We start from the raw sequence: 15,810 nt of genomic DNA, 5'->3' as shown, positions 1-15,810 counted from the left end.
CCTTTTTTTTTTAACACAAGTGATATTCAATTTTAAACTTTTTAAAACGGTAGAAAGAAAGATCATAATTCAAGCGAATAAGGGAGAGACATTTTCTTTAGGAAAAATTAGTTTCCGGTCCCTAGTTTCTAATGTCCATTAACTAAGACCTTATCAGTTTTTAGATTTTGATCAAAGTCCCTATCATTAATATATTAATGAATTACATGTAAGTTACATAATTTTTATATAAAAAAAAATAGTAATTGATTTAGAGTTTTAATACTCACACCCTTATTAAACTCCTAATTAATTTTCAATTCAAACATTTCCCAAATAAAAATAAATAAAACTAGAATAAGTTTGTACCCATTAAATTTTTATAAAAAAATTTCAATTTGTATAAAAAAATTTCAATTTTTTAAGCTTATATGTATCCATTCTTAAATATACCAATTTGTTAAAAATGTGCCCTTTTTTTAATTTAAAATGTACCCATTTTTTTTTTATATAAAATTTCATTCAAACTTTTCTCTAATCCATTTTTAAACTTATATGGATACATTCTATTTTCGTTGATTTGAGAATGTATCCATGTCAAGTTTAATAGAAGAAATTTAATAATGTTATTAAGGCTTTTTTTTTTTTATGCTTTTGAAAAATATACCCATGCTTTGGTACAATAATTTTTTGGTTAGTTTTGATGAACGTACCCATGTACACACACACACACACACACACACATATACATACACACACACACAAAATATATTGGAGAGTATAATTCATCTTTAATATTTTTAATCCCATAAAATATGGGTTTCATTTAAAATCTCATTAATATAAATAACTACAAATTTTATTTTTAATTTAAAAATATAATAACCTACATAAAAAATACATTATTACATTAATGTGAGGGACTTCAATCAAAAGTTAAAAAGCACCAAGGTTTCAATCAAAGAACATTGGTAATTAAGGACCGCATTCAAAGTGTCCATTTTCTTTATCTCAATAGATAAAACTAAATCGGGTTTTGTCAAAATAATAATAATAATAATAATAAAAATAAAAATAAAGTTTAGGGTTTGAATATGTTATTCATGTTCGAGCTTTGATTAAGCTCATGGAACTATGCTCAAACTGATTGGCTCCATTGTTTTGTTCTAAGTTTGGGCTTGGATCAAGCATTTTCCAGTTGTATTGCCTGAGAAAATGGCCAAAATACTAACCAAATTTCTACTCGACTTCCAATTTCTATGATGAACTTTTATTTCAGAAAATCCACATAAAAAACTAATCAATCTCATTGATTCCATTTATTAATGAGATTTCTACACATGTCGTTTTTCTTTTGAAACCCAAGCAACATTCTCGTCTTTAAGAAAATGGCAGATGGGAACAGTTCCCGGCTTAACATTGAGCTCTCTGAAGGCCAAATGTCTAGGGCTCTATCCAGCTGTGTATACATGGCAGGCTGCTACGGCTTTAGCTTTCGTACCGTCAGCGCCTTCCAGAGGCACAATATAAGTCCTTGTTTGTTCTATTGAATGGCAGTAGAAGACAGCATACGCATAGATCGGCTTATGGCACGCAATGAGTTTGTTGGCTGCAAGGTTTTTCACTCCACGGGTTTTGTGTAATTCTGCAGCGGAGCAGCGCTCCTTTTTCCAACTCTGTCGCGATTGGTTTACTGTTATTTCTACCAAGCTTGGAGGTGGCGAAGTCGATCATTTACTCTAAAGAGGTGGCGCAATATCTTTCTTCGCCTCTCGTGGCTGTCCTTTCACAATTTTGAAGGGTATCCTTCATTGTATTGGCTTTCAAAGACCCCCGTTTCACTGATAATTCATTGTTTTGCCTGGATGAATGTCCGTCTCCAAGAAGAAAAGTACACGCGTTGGGTCCTCAATTGTTAGATTTTCAGAGGCATCTTTATAAGTGTTTGCTATTTCACCTACATCTTCCTTGTAACCAAACATTGAGCTTTCATCCGAATTGTAACCGAACATTGAGCTTTCATCCGAATTGTAACCGAACATTGAGCTCTCATCTGAATTGTAACCAAACATTGAGCTTTCATCTGAATCATCCCCCCAATTGAATAGACTATTACTTGCAGGATCTACAACTTGGTTGTGAATGACAACTTTGTTGGGGCTTACAAAGACTTCACTACTTTGGAGTTGTTTATCTTACAAAGGAGAATGTAACGCAGCGGAATTAATAGGCAAGAAAAAAAAAGAATACTCAAAGTATTACACGAGATTTTTATTCACTCACAAACTTAGTACAAGAGGAAACACTCAAACACTCTTAGAAGCTTTGTTGCTTCTTCTCACTTCTCACTTGGCATTCTCACTTCTCACTACTTGCTCTCTTGGTTGTTACAAATGGTATGGATGCCTTCTTCTTTTATAGGCATGGATGAAACCTTGGAGAAGCATGAAAGCATCATGCTAGAGATATCTAGATAATTCCACTACCTTCCTAAGCTAGAATTATCTACACTAATCTTGTATGTCGGTGGAATCCTCACCATTCTTCTAGACTCTTCCACCAACTTGACATTTGCTAGAATTCTCTTGCATGTGCATGAATCTTTCTTTGTGCATATGCTGGATCCATTATCTTTCTTTGTGCATGGGCTAGATCCATTAGTTTTGGGCCAAGATAAGATTACAATTTAACAAACTCCTCCTTTACCAACAGTAATCAAGTCTGTGGATTTACCAACATATGGATAATAAGTAAGATATGTTAGTTAAAACTTTCCAGATGATGATTCTTGTATTTTTGTGGCTTTAATAGACAAAAATTAATGTACATAGTTATACTAATTCGTGATAAATGTTCTATAATCGGGCCAAAACTCATATTTTTGTTTTTAGCCAAAGCCTAATGTATCCCACATCCTGAAAAAGTAATTATTTTAAGCCCGATTACTCGATCATATGAGAATGAAAAATTAAAATTGAAAATAGATTTAGAAACCCCGAAGGATGCTTCTCAAAAACCGCAACTTCATTTTTAAGTATAGGCAAATGAATCAAAATTGAATTCTTCAAAGTGCAGAAAATGAAAAGGCAAGACTAAGCTAAATCGAAACAAGAGCTACTTATCGACGCTACAAGAAAAAAAAAAGAGAAATGGCGACGGAGATAGCGTGACTGTTGCTGGGGTCACAATTCTTTAAAGCGTGACAACAATATGTCATACTTTTGACACGCTTTTTTGAGTTTTTGGCACTCAAGCAATCCATGACTAGCAACAGACACACTTGCTTCGTGGTTGTTTCCCCATTTTCTTCTCGTGTGAACGTGAAAACATGTGTAAATCACAAGGACATTAGTGCCGTTTGACCATTGGTTGTGAAATATGAGTTCTTGGAGCCAATCTGTGGTTGTATATACTAACCAGGCTGGATTAGTTCACTGATAGTTTTCGGCATTGGTCTGTTTGGCAGGACGGAGTTCCAGTAAGGCTCAGGTGGTAAAGGTAAAGCAGCATGGACTCCCACGAGTGCAAGCGGCAAAATTTGAAATCACAGAGTTAGTAAGATAGAAAGAAAATGAAAATAGTAAAAATATAAGATCAAATTACAGCGCTTACAGTAAAAAAAGTAAAGATTCTGGATAGAATGAACCCCATTAAGACTCAAATTCTGCAACACAAATGAAAATTTTACTGGATGAAACAAGAAAACTCAGAAAGCTGTGGTAAACAGGAGCAGATGGGTTCATTCTTTATAGGGAAGTAAGAAGGTAAACTACCAATTTGTTGGGATTAGGGGTAAAACATGAACCTCCTTCCATTGCTAGGTGTGAAGCTCCCCATTTTTTACTCGGCATACCTGTCAACAGAAAACTTTGTGAAGGAAACCCGGAAAGCAAGAGCATGCAGTGGCCTGAATTTTTATTTATTTTTTTTAGTTTGTATTTTTGTGGATTTTATTTGTACAAATGAATTTTCTCTGTCTATGTAAACTACATATTAATATAACTCTGGTTGTCAAACAAAACTTTATGAAATTATCATTCTAACCCTCTAATTGCAATTGAATAAAAATAAAAATTATGGATAATTTAGTAATTACAAAAACACAATTTTTTGTTGTTTTTTTTATTAAAACGTCACCCACAAGTAACTTTAACGTCTTTGATATTAAAAAACAAACATTTCTCCTCTCTCTCCATTCCCACGTTCTCTCTCACTCTGTTCCTCTCCTTCCATTTTAAAAACAAAAACAAAAATTGTTAAAAGTGTGTGGGCATGTGCTAGTATATACTAGCGAAGGTCACATACTCCATGTGTGAGAAATATAATTTTATGCAGGCATCAGAAAAAAAAAGTGTTGCTAGTTATGGGGGGAGAGAGAGAGAGGAGAGAGAGAGAGAGTTTAGAGGATAGCGATACGGTGACATGGTTGTGAGATTTAGAATAAAAAAAAAAGGAGAAATTAAGTTCTCATCCTTTGCTACTCCATTGATTAAAAGCCTATTCCTTTTCAATTTTTGATCAAGGTCCTTGAGTATTAATAACATTATTAATTATTTCAATAATAAAATATTTTTTTTATTTCTAAATATATTCATTTAATGTTAAAAATGTTACAATTAGTATATTTATATTTATGACTAAATTTTTTATCATATATTTTTAGTTTTAGTTTGTACCCATTTTTAATATGTAATTCTTTTTTAACTTGCACCAATTTTCTTTTTAGTTTTAATTTGTACCCATATATTAATTTCTTTTTATGCCCATATTTTTTAAATTTTATTTGTATTTGTACCCATAGATTTTTTTTTATTTGTACTTTTTATTTTGCTAAATGTACCCATGTACCCTTTTTTATATATAATATCTATTCAATTTTTTTCTAATCCATTTTAAACTTATATGGGTACGTTCTTTTTTCTTTGATTTTAAAATGTATCCATGTCAAGTTTAATCGAAGAAATTTACTAATATTATTAAGCTTAATATCTTTTCTTTTTTTGTGATTTTGAAGAAAGTACCCATGTTTTGATACAATAATTTTTTTGGTTAATTTTGATGAATGTACCCATGTGTGTACACACACACACACACACACACACACACACACACACACACATACACACAATAGTATATTTATATTTTAATATTTTTAATCCGACAAATTATGTGTTTTTAATTTAAAATGTCATTTATATAAACAACTAAAATTTCTAATTTTTAATTAAAAAAATATAGTAACGTACATAGAAATAAATTATCAAATTAATTTCAGGGACCTCAATCAAAAATTAAAAACCAACAAGGTTTCAATCAAAGAATATTCATAATTAAGGACCGAATCCAAAGTCTCCCTAAAAAAAAGAAAAAAGTTGTTTGTTCGAAATTACTTTAATGCCCCCATTTTTTTCAGTTATATATTGAAGGTTACATTGTAATTTCATTGGGTTTTGGTTGACAAAGTGAGTTCTATTAATAAGTAGTCTAGATAAAGAGAGCATACGAAAATGGTGAAGCTCTCAATATTCCAAAAATATCTCTCCCCAATTAGAATTCTAAAAGAAAACAATTCAATTAAAATTTCATTTCAATTTCATATATCCGTTAGTTTGGCTATTAAGTAATGATGTGGCAATTGTGGCTTATGTTGCAATCCTATTAGATTAAGAATATGATTGTGTAAATTCTAGTGTATCTAGGGATATCTTTGAATATTCCCTTTAGTAGTTAATATCATATTAGAGTTGTAATCCTATGAGGGTAAGGAATTAACCTTCCATACTACTATAAATAAAGGTACAAATGGTGAATAGAACACACCTCACAATTCCACAACTCTCTCTTTCTCTCTACTATTGTCGCACCCCTTCTCTCTCTATCCTTTATATAATACAGTAAATTAGGCCTACAACACGTTATCAACATGCTCTTGTCGCTACGCTAAAGAGAGTTTATTCTTCAATTAGGAGCGTATTACGTTTTAATTATTCTCTTTATGATTAATTTATTATTTTATTAAATTGATCTACATGCTATTGATTCAATTTAATTTTTTCTTTGTTGAACGTGATACAACGCATAAGAGATTCAATTTCGGCTTTTCGAGAATGATCTTCTACAAATTCAAAGGCACAATTGTTTTTTGCCAATCAGGTTCCTTTAAAATAAATTAAGATATTTGAAACGACCATGAAGCATGAAATCATTCCTCATGATGCATGAACCCCCTATATTTATATTTTCCTTTCAATTTTATATATTGCATATGTGTTCATATATTTTGTCAATATATATATATATATATATATATGTGTGTGTGTGTGTGTGTGTGTGTGTGTGTATTTGTTCATGCAATACGCAATTATACTATGTGAAATTTTGTGAGTCAAAGAATCTAAATAAAATAGAAGCATGATTTTTTTTTTTGGGTTTTAAAAACCCAAATACTAAAAGTCTGAAAAGAAACAAGAAAAAAAAAAAAGAAAGAAAAGGGAAAACTCGGCTGAGTCACGGCTTGTAGCCATGCTGCCACGCCGAGCCAGTCATAGAGTTACGTTCAAGCCACGCGCTCGCTCCAAGCTTAAGCCAAGCATCGCTGTTTTAGCCGTTGCCCAGAAAATTCCAGAATTGCAAAAACATCACCGTTTTGCACGTTGTCTGCCTCGTTGGACATGCGTTTGCTTGAAGCCGAGCTTCTCCGACCCCCTTCCACCAATTCTGGTGAAAATCGATGACCTGCAGTTGTCTAGTTTCATAGCTTTTTGTCCTCGACAATCAATTTGATTGAGATTCCAGACTGAATCTCATTAGGATTTGGACAACCGATGCCATCCTTTTTTATTCCAATGTTGAGTGAGTCTCCGTCATGAATTTAAGGGTCATTGTTGAACCCCCAGTCATCCTCGTCTGAGAACACCACCAATTGTGGTGGTGTCGTTCAGTTTTTCTGATGATTGCACGCACCCAACGAAGCTGGGGTGCCCGAAGTAAACCCAAACCTTTTTTTTTTTTTGGTCTTTGTCCAGGCTTAGCCCACTTGGACTTCAGTTGTTTTTGGCCTGTTACCCCTCAGCCCATCTTTGCTGCAAGCCTGCAGCTTGCATGCCCTATTGGGTTGCTATTTGTAACTTGCTTAAAGTAGCAACCAGCAGTTTCAGTGCTGGACTGCCTTTGTTTCTCAGCCCAAAGCCATTTTTGGCTTTTTTTTCTTCAGCTTGCACCCATATTTTTGGTGCCCAATTTCACAGCCTTCACAATTTTTTTGGGCTTTTGTTTTGTATGGCTTGTAGCCATCTAGCCCACAATATGGCCTGAAACTTTGTATAATTTTTGCTTTTATGATTGACCTCGAATAGTCTCAATCTATTGAATTAATTAAGTGACGAGCAGTCTATTAATCTAACAAGACATCCAAAATAAAGCCCACTTTTAGACATTAACAATTTAATATTTTATTTCTTTTCTTTACACCGTTGACTCCCTTTCATAGTCCTGAAGCACTCACACTTGAGTTCCTGAAGCAACCCAAATCCACTACTGCTTAGTTGTATATTGCATTATGTATTCTTACAGGTACCTCCTTTTATAAACTGGAAGTTCATAACTAAAATCGATCCTGTAGTTTTAAATTTAGTGCCTTCGAAACCCAAAGTTTTCATAAAACAATACACCCATGAAAACCCGACGTTTTTCATGCAAACCATGTCTTAGATCCCAAATGTTCTAACTTTGATGCTTATGGATATCTTATTTCCATAAGACCAATCACAATCTTGTTCCCTCCATTAAGTGGATTGTCAAACCGTAACAAGTTCAATTTCACTGGTTTGGACGTTTCTTTACCGAAACCATTTTACGTGGGTACAAGACGTGAATCTGCACTTGACTGTCAAGAAGCTGAGAAACCATTGAAGCCAACAATGACATGGAAGAGTTGAATAAACCTCTTCCATGATCTTTATTTGAAGACTTATGCCCGAAGTATTACAAAAAGAAATACCTCCCGAATGAGGATTCCATGGCTCTTTGGCTCGCTTCTATGGACTGTCTAATCATGAACGATATTGCCTTAAGCACACCATGATTACGTCCATGAATGAGTACGATTATGAAGTTTATAAATCCGATCAAATTTTGACTGGAGAATACTTTTCTCGTCTTTGCAAGTTTCTAACTCGTTCTTGAAGCAGGAGTGTAGAAAATGGAAGTTTACAAAATTATTAGATCTGATTACTACCACAAATGTGAGAAAAAAGGTATAGACCTAGCTTCGGCATGAGTTTACCAAACGGTATAGACCCAATTCGATTGGAGTCTACCAAATGGCTCAACCCAATTCAGTCACAGCCTACATAATGGTGGTGCTTTGCTTTAATAGGGATGCACCAAATGGCATGCTTTACTTTGGCAGAGATGCACCGAATGGTATTACTCTGCTTCAGTAGAGGCTTATCAAACAAACCCCTCTAGCTTCTGCTGAAGCTTATCGAATCCAATTCTGGGTCTGTCTCTCTCATAATCCAATTTTGAGTTTGTTTTTACAATATATGGTAGAATCAAGGCTTGCAAGATCTTGCATCGTGCTCAAAGCGTGATCCTTGGCACTAAGACCTAAACCTTCAAGAATTAGGGATAATATTTCCAAACCTTAACCCTGCAAAATCTATTTCCGTCTTGATGGAATAGATCATTGGTTATGCATCTGTTCATGCCCTACCAATGTCATTGAGGAGTACCATTCTCGTAGTCAATATGTGAGACTAATTTTGATTTACAAAACATTGTTGAAAGAGTAGATTTTTGACATGGATGGCCTTGTTGGCCAAATCCCTATAGTAAACCATTTACTTTGCGAACATTTCTTTATATTCTTGGATTCACATTTGGTGTTTGTTTTAGTTATGGATAATCTTATTGATATTGTCCTTGAAGATGAGTTAATTGAATCATATTTCTTAAAACATGTGGCCAAATTCAATTAAACATGTGATTAGGTACGAATGTGGGAAAGTTAATTGTTTGGATAAATGTGATACTACACACATTGACTTTATACCTAAATCACATCTCTAGCAATGACTTCAGATCTATCCAACTTGATTAAGAGCATTAGCTTGCTCCTCGTTGTATGAAGGGTACTAACTTACCATTTAAGAGCCCTTGTATTCTCTTTGTTATGGAAGAACGTCGTTGAGTCTTAAGGATATTTGAGAGAACAATGATCACGAATGAAACCACTAAAGAAAATAAAGTGGAATATCTTTGAACCACTTTAAAAAATGAGCCTGAAGCTTTGCTTTAGGGCAAATAGGTTGCCTCCCAACTGGGAACACACCATATATGGCCGGCCTAAAACTTGGTGATTGAGTAGTTTGCTTGCTTTGGCACGACCATTTGGGACACTTAGTTCGAACAATGATGCCACGACGCATCTCCTTACCCGAAGTAAAGATCTTGTGCCTACGAGCACACTTGGCCAAGCTTGTTCATTGAGGGGAAATTGATATTCTAAATCATCTCTCGCAAAGGTATGAAACGACTCTCTTTTCACAATGGATTCAAGGGAATATATGTGGACTGATCCAACCAAAATGCGGACCATATAAATAGTTATGGTTTTAGTTGATGAATCGACAAACTGGTCACATGTTCGTTTATACACATTGCTGCTAAACCTCTTGGTCAATTTTAAGGGTTCACCACCCTACTTATCCCATAAAGTTTGGAAGACTGGATAATGCCAGAGCGTTTATATTGACAATTTTTGATAAAGTATTGCATGTCTTTCGGGTTTATAATTGAACATCGAATTCCTATGTTCACCCCAAATAGCCTCGCGTAGTGATCATAAAGTGCAATTTAAATGATCTCCCGAACCTTGGTAAACATACCAAGTTTTCAGTTTTTGCCTAGGGCTATGTAATCATGTACACAACTATGTTGGTTTGCCTTAAGGCCCATTGCCACCCAACCTATTCAATGTTATAGTTGGTTACTGGGTACGAACCCGACGCTTCATATTTACATGTTTTAGGTGTGCATTCCATGCCCCAAGTTGAGCTGTTGCAACGTACCAATATGGGTCCTTAAAGAAGGATGTGAATATTTGTCGATTATGATTCTCTTTCACACTAGCTCTCTTAGAGCCCTTTGCATGCAATCTCTTTACTGCTCATTTACGAATTGTCACTTCAATAAGACAGTTTTCCTGCCGTTAGGAGGAGATAAGAATGTCAACGTTCCTGTAAAACGACTCGAATTTGCATGGACGTTACCTACTATATCTCATCTCGATCCCCGTACCGCACAAGTGTGATAATCGAGTGCGATGAATTCTAGCTTTCAGAATGTTGCTCCAGACGCATTCCTCTGATCTAGCTAAAGTGATGAGATCATATACCAGCTGCAAACATGCCTGCAAGGATAGACGTACTTAATAGACATCGAGTCAACATCTCTGGAGGGTGTGCCGCCCTTGTTGGATGATCCGGTACATTGGCAGATAGCCAATCAATCTGTCTTGGCCTATAACACGACAGATCACTCGATTCATAGGATTCACTTCCTTAGAAAATGAAGGTCATAACACAAAATGAATCAACACTCGATCGTTGTCTCAAATCATTTCCATCTCATGAGATTAACCCGAATTACTCCAGAAAATTGAAGTTCTTGGTCCAGTATAGTAGTTTGGATGAGTTAATGGAGTTGAAATGAGACTGATGTTTTAACTTATATGGTAGTTATCGACTTAAATGAAAGCAACGATATTGAACCATGTTCCATTGATTAGTGACAACGTATAACTAAATTGACAACTGAAATTACAATCCAGGTTAAATTCCTTACCAAAGTATGTTTTGGATCTATCGTTTCTACACTGCCCAAGGTAATCCTGTTGTTTTACAAGTGGGAAAGGAAGCATAATGAGATGAATGAAATAGTGCGATATGATGCATGCCTTATAGCGCAAGGTTTCTCTCAAATGCCTTGTGATCGATTGCATCATTATGAAATGTGGTTATTGTTTTCTCTATGGGGTTATAAATACAGAAATTTACATGTAAGATCCCCAAAGAATTTACATGGATTGGTTTAAATAGTTCCAAACCATGGAACTCCCTCTCAACTTGTTTGAGGCGTTCACTTATAGATTAAAGCAATCCGGCAGATGTGGTATACCCGTCTAAGTGATTATTTGATCAATTAGAGATATGAATTATGTCTTTGCGTGTTAAACTATGAAGTCTTATTCCGAATTGCTAGAGTTACAGTTTATGTCGTTGATATGAATCTCACTAAGACTTTAGAAGAGCTTGAGAAAACTGTCTCACACCTGAAGATGGAATTTGAGATGAAGGATCTAGGGAAAACTCGTTAATGCCTTGACACGAAGTTGAAGTATTGTTCTAACGGTATTTTGGTCTACCAGTCAAACTACACCCTGAAGGTGTTACCTTTGAGTATACTATGATCTTCCATACACTATATGCAAATGAGATCCTTGAAGAGGTTATGGAATCTGAAAATTCTATATCTAAGTTTAACATTGCGCTTCGTTGTACTTAGCTCATTGCGATAGATAGGACATCTCATTTGCTGTTGATCTATTGGTAAAGATATAGCACTGCACTTACACGCAACCACTGAATTGGTATTAAAGACGTTTTTCCACTACCCTGAAAGGTACTATGAATTTGGGCTAATCCTAACGTATCCCAAATGGATCCAACCCCCTGATCCTTGGAATGATGCTTGCCTTGTTTATTATGCTAACGCATGTTACTTATTAAATCCGCATAAGGAATATCCCCAAATGGTTATGTCTTTACCGTTAGAGGATATCGCTGTCTGTGCTTGGCTTCCTGCCTGCTTTTGTTGTTGTACTGCTTCATGTCCTCATTCTTTTAAGCTACTGCCAATTCTTTTTTAGGCTGCTTGGGTGCCTTGTCTACTTACCGAGCATTGTCCCAAAGTGCATGCTTCTCTACCAGAGCGAAAGAGTTTGCCCGAGTTAGATCTTTTTTCATGATTATTTTCTAAATAATGGGAGATCTACTGTGAATCCCTTTTGGAAGGCTGTACTAGCTATCGAGTCATTGCATCCGACCATCTTTACACTTTGAGCCTCTTCACATAGTCGTAAAGCGACTCCTTTAGGTTCTTCTTCACGTTGAACAAGTGGTCGGGCTTCTTCTTGATTGAGCGATATGATGAGTACTCATTGGTGAAAACCAAAGAAAGCTAACCGATACTCCGGATGGATTGTGGCGACAAGGTGGTGGCGAATATCTTGCACATGAGTGCGTCGTTGTTCCGATAGAGGATCATTGCACTTTGGTAGTGCTTTAAGTGTCTTTCCGGGTCCTCATCCATTTTAAAGGATGTGAAATGCGGCATGCTGAACTTGTGTAGAGGCTTTGCCTGCTTGATCTCATCCGTGAAGGATGGCCTACTTATGCTGGTCATGTCCCATTGTAATGCCTCGTTGAGTTAGAAATCGCATAATCGTTATGCTAGAAGCATCTATACTTCTTCATAAATTTGCATTTGTTGGGGTAGCAAATCTCTCGGCTGCCCCTAGTCGTGACCTGCTGGTCTAGGCTACTCTTCCATATGTTCAGCTTGTTTATGCCGTGGATGTGGTGCATTGGTATGTTCTTAATAAACGAGCGAATTTCTCGCACGTTGCCGGTTGAACTTTAGTCAAATTAAGTGATTGCTTTTCTCAGTCCGTTGTGCTGCCTACTCCGATGTGAGGTGGATGATGCTCCTTACGGGCCTAGTCACAAATGAACACTTTGCTTGGAAGGTTGCTCATGTTAATTATTGAAGTGTGGCTCCAACCGTGAATGTATGCTCATCTGTGGGCCTAACCTAGAGTGCACGTTCCTGCGTGTGCTAAGACGAGAGTATACACTATCTCGGGGGCCCAGTCGGAAGTGTACACTGCCAGAATGCTCGGTTCGTGACTGGTCGAGCGGCTACTTGCCAAGACGGTACTGAAGAGGTTTGTCGTCTTCCCTTGTCCTACTTCAGGATATCTCGTCTGGGGCACGCTGCAAGAGCTGATTCACTAAGATTGTCTGTTGCGTGAGGGCGCTTGTCAACTCTATAACTTGTCGAGACAAGTGTTGTTCGTTATTTGGGTTGGAAGAGCTTGGACAATATGCATCTCCTTGAGTAGTGGAAGTGTAATGGACTCTAGGCTCAAGATTTGAGTTGGGATATATCAAATCTACAGAGAAATAGGGTGAAAATACTTTCGGTTCAATCGTTGGTCTAGAAATTTGAAGAGATGACGGTTGAACCGATCTTGGACCGGTTTGAATTACTAGGTAGGCCACGAAAGTAGGCTGGGCCATGTGCGGTGCACGTGGGCGTTGGGCCTGGGCTTGGCTCGGGAACACGCTAGGCTCGCGCTGGCCTTAGGGCTGTAAGCTCTAGGCTTGGACATCTTGGACCGTGCTCTGAGTGGAGGTGTGCATGGCTTGGGTCTGTGCTACTAGGGCAACAATTTGGGTTACCTCTGGTGCCTGGGCCTGTTGCTGAATAGTGGCTGCCTTACTGTTCCCTGCTCACCGTGGATTTGCTGCCATAGAACTGGCCCACTCTCTACTGCCACGATGGTCCCCGTGGCTGCCATGGTGGTGGTGCTTTGTGGTGGCAAAGTTGATCCTTTTACCATTGCGTTAAGCCTCGTGGATTGTCGTGGTGGGGCTACGCCTCATCCTCCATCATTTGATCTGGATCTGAATGTAGGAAGTTCCGTTCGTTGTGGTTTTTGAATTTCCCGCCATTGTATTTTTCTCCTACGCCTATTCCAAGAATTAAAATATTCTAGGAATAAGAACTTAAGAAAAATTTATAAATGAACAATAAATGAGAAACTTTGAATGCGAGTCTTCTTTGAGTGTGTGAATCAAACTCTCAATGAAAGCACCAATTTGTGGATGCAAATTTCCGCCGTCTTCTCCTTTGACGAAAATGCACTTGCAAAATAATACCACCTAATATTAAGGCCAAAAGCCTTACATGCCCACGATGAATGAGGGGGCTTTGGCCGAAGAATCTCCGATGCCAAAGTTAGAACTTTGAAAATAATGTGTTTTGGAGTTTGTAGGTAGCAAATGGCTTAACTTTTTAGTGGGAGAATAGAGCTATTTATAAGGGAGTGGCTGGCTATATATGGTGTAATCGGAGAATAATTGCAAGATATTATGTGAAATAATATCTTGCAATTAACATGGCAATTAAACCTAAACTAAAAGGGAAAATTGGGAATTACCTTTTGAATAAGGATTTGATGAGGAATGATGAGAGGGATTTGAATAAATACCATTTTCATGACTCTTCCTTGATTGAGCCATTATTGTCCGTTGCATGCGCATGAGAATCCCAGTGTGCATCAAGAGTAATTTTGTTCTTTTCACCCAAAAGTCCACGTGTCACCTCCATAGTTTTCTTGATTATTTTTGTCTCCACAATGTTCATATTCTTACCGTCAATGAAAATATTGCTCGAAGTTTATAAAGTCTATAGAAACAATATAACCTCAACTTATATTTCAGTTAACCTTAAACATTGGAACATGATGTCAACGATTTGAACCGTTCATTTTTTTGCATCCTCAAAAAGATTATGTTTTCAAAAAAGAAAATCTAAAAATGGAAATCAGGTGAGAAGAATAAAGCGTAAATGACAATTGACAATTAAAGATAAATTTAAGGTTTATGGATTATGGTGTCAAATTTCAGAGTAATCCCTTTTATGAAATTTGTAAAGCTTATCATTACGACTGATTGTATATTCTTTCACATTTTCACACTTTTACATTATTATTATGAATTTTTATTTATGAATTTTTATTTATTTTGAACTCCTATAAACAAACTATTCACGAGGGTTTTAAAAATTCAAACGACGATGTACTTATCATTAAAGTGTAGAGGATTAGGGGTGAGAAATTTTGCCATAAACCGATTTACCGACCAAACCATACCGGTCGGCTCATAATGGTATGGTATAGTTTTGGCATTTTTTCATAATCGGTTGGCATTTTAATGAACCGACAATTAATGGCATGACTTTGGTAATTGATTTTGTATGCGGCGGTATGCCATACCTACATATATATATATATATATATTTTGGTATTTAGATATTTTAGGTATTTTTTACATGCTTGACTCCTCAGTTTTATGGTTTAGAAAATAAATGGCTCTTTAGTTTTAGGGTTTAAAAAAAATATAAGTATATGTATATGATTCATGCCATAATAAATATAGAAAATATTGTTAACAAAATTGATATCATGATGATTATTGATACTTTATATACGCGTACATATATATGATTTTGAATGTATATGCGTTGCTTATGTTTAGGATGATGGAGTCTAGCCAATCAACCGCTAGTGCACAACATGGATTAACCCAAAATGAACCAAAATGAACCACACAATGCAACCAAACAAGCACCCTAATCTAAAAATCAAATTGAGCCCTTGGAACTGGAAGATAGCGAGGAAGAAGTGGAAACCACTGGTTGTGCCATTTACCAACCGAACCAGCCAATAAATTTGGTTGAACCAATTTTTGGCAACCGCAAGAAGACGGTTGGCTAGCGATAACTGATTTTTAGTAATTATGTATATGTGGCTGGCAAGTGGCACAAGGAATTTGACATGGTTTGCCAATCGAACCCAGTTCTATAGAGGATGATCATGAGCGTTTGTGTATTTTTTTTTTTCAAACTAGTAAATTAATTATTATATATTTTTAATGTGTTTTGATGTTTTTAATGTGCTTTAGAATGTTTTATTCTCACTTA

At 36.1% G+C, this 15,810-nt stretch overlaps 1 pseudogene; it reads right to left on the bottom strand.

The window, feature by feature from the left end:
* Nucleotides 1-1,313: 1,313 nt before the first annotated feature.
* Nucleotides 1,314-12,447, bottom strand: LOC103410797 (BURP domain protein RD22-like; annotated as a pseudogene).
* Between the last annotated feature and the right edge of the window lie 3,363 nt (nt 12,448-15,810).

The sequence above is a fragment of the Malus domestica genome, chromosome 08 (genome assembly GCF_042453785.1).
Source record: "Malus domestica chromosome 08, GDT2T_hap1".
Taxonomy (NCBI): domain Eukaryota; kingdom Viridiplantae; phylum Streptophyta; class Magnoliopsida; order Rosales; family Rosaceae; genus Malus; species Malus domestica.
This window is presented reverse-complemented; position numbering and strand designations above follow the sequence as displayed.